The sequence below is a fragment of the Orycteropus afer genome, unplaced genomic scaffold, assembly GCF_000298275.1.
Source record: "Orycteropus afer afer isolate SDZICR_OR568_19922 unplaced genomic scaffold, OryAfe1.0 scaffold00043, whole genome shotgun sequence".
Lineage (NCBI taxonomy): Eukaryota > Metazoa > Chordata > Mammalia > Tubulidentata > Orycteropodidae > Orycteropus > Orycteropus afer.
Genome location: NW_006921630.1, coordinates 6,155,446 through 6,161,927, shown reverse-complemented (window position 1 = coordinate 6,161,927; position 6,482 = coordinate 6,155,446).

The following is a 6,482-nucleotide window of genomic DNA, read 5'->3' as shown; positions in this document are numbered from 1 at the left end:
TGAAGGCCTCCCCCTCTTTCGTCGACCCTCCACCCTACCAAGCATGACATCCTTCTCCAGGGAATTGTCCCTTCTTACAACATGACCAAAATAGGTGAGACGAAGGAGTTTAAGATAATGGTCATGAAATAATTTGGAAAAGGAGAGTGAGAATGGTGCACACCTTGAAGAGTGTAACCAGTGCCACTGAATTGTAGGTGTAGAAATTGTTGAACTGGTGTATGTTTTGTTGTATATATTACCACCAAAAAAAAAAAAAAGAAAGTGGTAAACTGAAGCTGTATGATTTGTGTGACCTGTCCTCCTCACCACCCTTTTGTTCTCTCTCCCTTGGTTGCTTTCCGTCCACAGGTGGGTGGATTTTTCTTTGGCTGCTTGACTAATCAGAGGAAAGCTTGTTCAGTCACCTTTGTTTTTCTACATGGCCTCTACAGCTAGTTTCTGAGATGCTTATTCTTCCTTTTTCCTTCTTGGAGGTCTGAATGCTTTTATCCTGAAGCCTCAAACTCTACCTAAAATCCTCAGAGAGTGGAAATGAATACTTATTTTTACTGTTGTGACAGCACCCTGCTACTACTTTGTAACTAACTCTGGAGGCTCTTTGCTGTCTATGATGTTATTTGACTAGCTGTTCTACATTCTGAGTACTCTTTAATGACTCAAGGAGCTGAGTCAAGGAACTTGGGGACCATGGCATCCCAGCTGCTTCCTCTACAGAAGAGAGCACAGTGGATTGGAGTGGAGACTATACACTGTGTCCCTAAGACCAGGCCAAGGGTTCCCTAGAAATTTAGTTTAGATCTTTAAAATAAGATGAACTACTGTCATTCATGAGAAATCTGCTTGCTATGCCTGACTTCTTTGTCACACAATTGTACATATCATTAAACATTCATTTGTTGAATGTTGGCTGTATGCCAAGCCCTAGATTCAAAGGATACAGATGTGGATAGCACATAGTCCCTTTCTTCAAGAAGTTTATATGCTAGTAATATGTACCATATTAACTTTATTGAAATTTCATTTAATTTTCACTCTGAATCCTGTTCACATACGCTCAGGCTTCAGGGCTTGCTGCTTATGTAGCAGTGTTGCTCACTCTTAACTTACAAAAATAAAGAGACACTGTATTGTGTTTGCTATTTGAGTTAATTTTAACTCTTTGACTGCCATATACTATCCTTTTTTTTTTTTTTTTTGCTGGAAATAGTCTTTTGGACTGTGAAAAACTTTATTATACTCAAACTGTGATTCATGAAATACCTGTTCATCAGCACTTTTAAAGAATGTAAGCCTCAAGTTGGCTTTACCTATCCAAGGAAACATTTGTTCAGCATGTTCATATAATAAATAGGTACTAACTAAAACCAAAAATCCAAATCCACTGCCGTCAAGTTGGATCCGACTCATAGCAACCCTTCATTGGGTTTCCGAAGTGGTATTACTATGGAAATAGGTTGCCCAACTTGTTTCCTTTAAAAAGTGTTAAAGTCCAGTCCGTATCTTCAAGATTACAACCTATTTGGAAGACATACTTGAGCATTTTAACAATTATGTCACTTCTCAATTTGCATGTAATTAACGCATACATTTTGGGAATTAAAGCAGTGAAGAAATAACGACCTTTTAAAAATGATTTATTTTCAGAAAAACATAAGTTTCGACTTCTTTCCAAAGCACTTTAGGTCTCAGGCATTATAGGAATGCTGCTGGGTGGCCAAGCAAGAGCCATGCACCACAGGGTGGTACCCAGCCTAGGAGACAGAGTGCTTCTTGAGTGTCTGTCGGGTATTATTATTTTTTTAAAAATAATTGTCAAGTAAAATTATAAATTAGAAAATGTAATTAATATAGGGAAGGCTCTTAGATAACAAAGTAGAAAAAGCTTATGACCATTGAAATCATGATACTGAAAAGGCATCTATTTTCAGCCACTCCTATTAACTAATATGGTGATCCATTGCTTATTTATTATCTAGTATATGCCAGGTGTGGTTCTGGATGTTGGAGATGGAGCAATGAACACACCAGAAAAAGTAGCTGCTGTCACAGAGCTCATCCTCCTGTGGTATATGAAGCATTCATCACCTTATAAAAGCACAGATCAGTGAGTGACAGTGTCTTCGATTCCAGTGCTAAATTTGGAACATTGCCAGTCTTGACAAACACTGTGTATATGTGTGTGTATATATATATTTGTATATGTATATGTATATGTATATGTATATGTATACACACACACACACATATATAGGAGCTCTGGTAGCATAGTGCCCAAGGCATTTGACTGCTAACCAGAAGGCTGGCAGTTCAAACCCACCAGCCACTCCTCGGAAGGAAGACTGGGCAATCTACTTCTGTAGAAATACCACCTTAGAAATCCAAGGAGGGGTCACTATGAGTTGAAAATTGAGTGTTTCACCAATGGAGACTAATGCTATCACAGTATTGAACTCTTTGTGTGTGTGACTTTTTTAGTTTCATGAACAGACATTTGTATATAGTCATTTTTCCTATAAACTGTTTACTGTTTATTTTAATGCAGCATGGTAAAAAAAAAAAGAATATGATTCTTTTTTTTTTTTTACATTGTGTTTTGGGTGAAAGTTTGCAGAGCAAACTGGTTTTCCATTCAACAATCTATACACATTCTATTTTGTGACATTCACTGCAATCCCCACACTGAAACTACATTCTTCCCACTTCCTCTCTGTACCTACCCTTCCCTTCATTCTTCCTTCCTGTCCCCTCTGGACTTCCTAGCTCTAACCTTGGGCAAATGCTGTCTTCTTGATCTCATATGCTTGATTGTTGTAATGAGTGCATACTCTCCTGATATTACTGATCACCTGTCTATCATTTGGCTGCCATTTCAGTCATGGGGGTTCAGTTCAGTTCCTAGCTTGAAGAGTGTGTAAGGACCATAGTCTCAGGGGTTCCATCACTCTTCATCAGACCAGTAACTCTGGTCTTTTTTTTTTTTTTTTGAGTTTTGAAAAACATGACCCTTTTTATTCATCTATGGCTTTTCCTTTATTTCTTAGGAGCATATTTTGATTTAAAACTTTTTAAAACTTTTATTTCTTGGGAACCTAAATGTTACAGAAATCAAGAGATGGGTATATTTGAAGTATATGGAATATATTTGGAGTATCCTTAACTCTGTTATATTTCAATTTTATAAGACCTTGATTGAATCAGTTAATTTCACTACCCCTGTATTTCCCCACTTGTACATAAGGAGAACAAGCATCATATCTTCACTTAGGAAGATAAAGCTACAATGTGATGAGTCCTTAGCTGGAATAAGAAACTTGGATTCTGGTCATGGCCCTCCCACTGGCTAACTACAGTGACTTTGAGCAAGTCTCCTAACCTTCTGGTACTTCGGTTTCTTTTTTGTAAAATAAGATTGGACAGGATGATCACCAACATCTTTTTCATCTATAACATTCTTTGATTGTATATGTGAATTTGTATTTTGTAAGTGTTCTGAAGAGCTCTCTGAAATGCCCATTTGTCAGTGCAAAGGAATATAAAATATAAGATATTATGTTCATTAGGGAGACTTGACCAAGGACTAATAATTCATGTTTCATTGCAAATCAGTGACAAATGTCAAATATATGTTTCATTCATTAATCATTAGAATAATCTATAACTTTAGCAAAGGCAGGGATGATGTCTCTCTCATTCTTTGTATTTTTGGCACCTGGCACATAGTAGAAACTTTATGAATATTTGTTGACTTGTGTGTTGAATGTGACTGTATGGGCCATTATGTGCCATCCAAATTCAATTGTTATCAACATAAAGCCTGTCTTGTTGCTTGCACCGGATTATTTTAATGCAAATCCAAGATATTATTTTATCTGTAAATATTTTTTATTTCTTAAGGATACTTCTTTAAAACTATAGCCAAAATATCATTATTATATCTAAAAAATTAATTCGCAATTGTTCCTTAATTTATCACATAACCAGTCAATATTGATATGTCCCCAGTTCTTTTTCTCTCTCCTTTTTTTACAGTTGGGTTTGTTTGAATCAGGATCTAAACAAGGGCCCCTATGCATTTGATTGATAAATCTCTTGGGTTTCTCTCTCATTTTTTCTTTTTTTATTTTAGAATAGAAAATGTCAAACATATAAAAGCAGAGAGACTTGTGAGATGAACTTTCCCAGGAACTCAATAACCAGCTTCAGCTACTTTCAGGATAGCACTAATACGGCTTCATCTATGCCCCTCATTTCACACTTTCTTATATCATTAAATGGAAGCAAATTCTGGATATCATAGAAACCAGAATATGTGTCATCATAACATGTTTACCTAAAAAGATGAAAAATAGTACCTTAGTATCCTCAAATATCCAATGTTCAAAATTTCCCAATGATTCTATAAATATGTTTTTAATAGTTAATTTGTTTGAAACTGGATCTAAACAAGTTCCACAAATTGTATTTGATTGGTAAGTCTCTTATCTATAGGTTAAATACTTTATTTTTTAAAATGTTCCTTCTCATCTGTGTTTCTTGCCACTATTAAAAAAACAAAGTTTCTGTCCCTTGAAATTTCCCACGCTCTGGAATTTTGCTGATTGCACACCTGAGGCATAATTTAATGTATTCCTTTATCCTTGTATTTCTTGGAAACTAATTAGATCTAGAGACCTGATCCATTCAGGCTCACTTATGGGTGCGAATACTTCCTAGATGTGGAGTGTACTTCCTGTGACATCGTATAAGGAGGAGTCTGGCTGTTCCTCTTTTTCTGTGATGTTAAGATTGATCAGTGGAATCCCATGTTGTCAGTCTGCTTCATCCATTATAAAATTCGCCCTCAGCCTAATGGTTTTAGCTGCTACTGATGACCATTGCCTCAATCTGTTATTTCATTAGGGAAGAGGATGTATTTAGTATAACCAGAAGTTAGTCCTGTCATTCAAAATTGTTTTGCATTAATGTTATTTGTTAGATTTATTAACATTATAATAAATTTTGTTTGTTTAATCACTTTTAGTAAGAATCAAGGAAAATAATGTTGAGGAAGACTGACTTGTGAACCATAAAAATCTATATAAGTATTGCTATTAATTAGGAGCCTTGTCAAACTATAGAAACATAGGGAATTTTTTTCCAATAAAAATTATAACTTTTTATCTCAATAGATTCTCAGAAGGATTTGGAAAATGTCCTAGCAGGAAATTCTCAGACAGAGGAGACCACAGTCACAGCGAGTGCCACCAAAGAAGCTCAGGCCCCAAACCCTGCCTCTGGTCTTCACAAAGACCACCAATGGGTAGAGGTAATAGGTCCGGGAAGTGCAGACACAGGTGATAAATCAGAAAGTCCAGATGAAGCAGCTGCTGGGGAGTACCCAAAGGATGGAACAGAACATGAGAGCAACTGGAGTTCTCAGGATGGAGAGCAAGGGCGTCATTTCCACCCAGGAAGTCCCTGGGAAGAGCTCTTGGATCCAAATCCTAACTGCTCTCCATGTGACAAGGTAGGAAGAGCAGATGCCCAGGTGGGGAGCTGCTCTGCAGCCCTCCCTGAGGAAGTGAGTTTCAGAACCAGAGCTTCCCAGGAACCACCTGCTCCAGACTCCCAGGATGTCCAGGGTCCCGGTCATTCCAGCGCGGGGCTGGCGAGTCAGGACACACTGAGGAGGCGGCTGGCGGCACCAGGTGAGAACCCACTGAAAGACTATCCTGCTTTCCATAGCTCTGCTACTGAGAACAGAACTTAAGTCAAGGCCCTTCTTGATTCAGGGAAAGTGTAACCACAGAGAGGAAATGAGAAGAGTGATCTTACATTGTGGGGATTATAATCAGTGTCATGAAACAAAATGTGTATTGGAATACAAACCGAATCTACTTTGTAAAATTTCACCCAAATCACACCTTAAAGAAAATCACACCTTAAAGAAAAAAAGCCTTTCTTTCATTTCAGAAGTTTTTTACTTTTCTTTCTTTCACAGGATTAAAGTAAAATAGAACTTAATTAGAGAGAGAGAGAGAGAGATGCTGTGAGCCTTGATGGCAACAGGTTTAGTTTGGTTTTGGTTGGTTATACAGATGCAGGAGCCTTGGCATTCTTTAGCCCCGCATGGTTCCTGCTAATACGTAGTTTTCACAAGGCCAGGAAATGTGGCTGAAAGCAGTCTTTGTTGCTGCACACAGGTAGTCTGAAGCCCAACCTAGAAACCTGCTGTAGATTTTTTCACCATGTGTTCGCTGGCATCTAAGAGCTGTAAGGGAATGTGTTCGTCAGAGTCTCTGGTTCCCTAACTGCTCCAGCTGGTGTCAGCCCCCTACCTCCTTCCCAGCAGGGCAAGGAGGGGTGAAGACTGTGGGTGCATGAAGAAGTGAGGCCCAGAGAGACTGGGTGCGTGGAGGGGTGAGGCCCAGAGAGACTGGGTGCGTGGAGGGGTGAGGCCCAGAGAGACTGGGTGCGTGGAGGGGTGAGGCCCAGAGAGA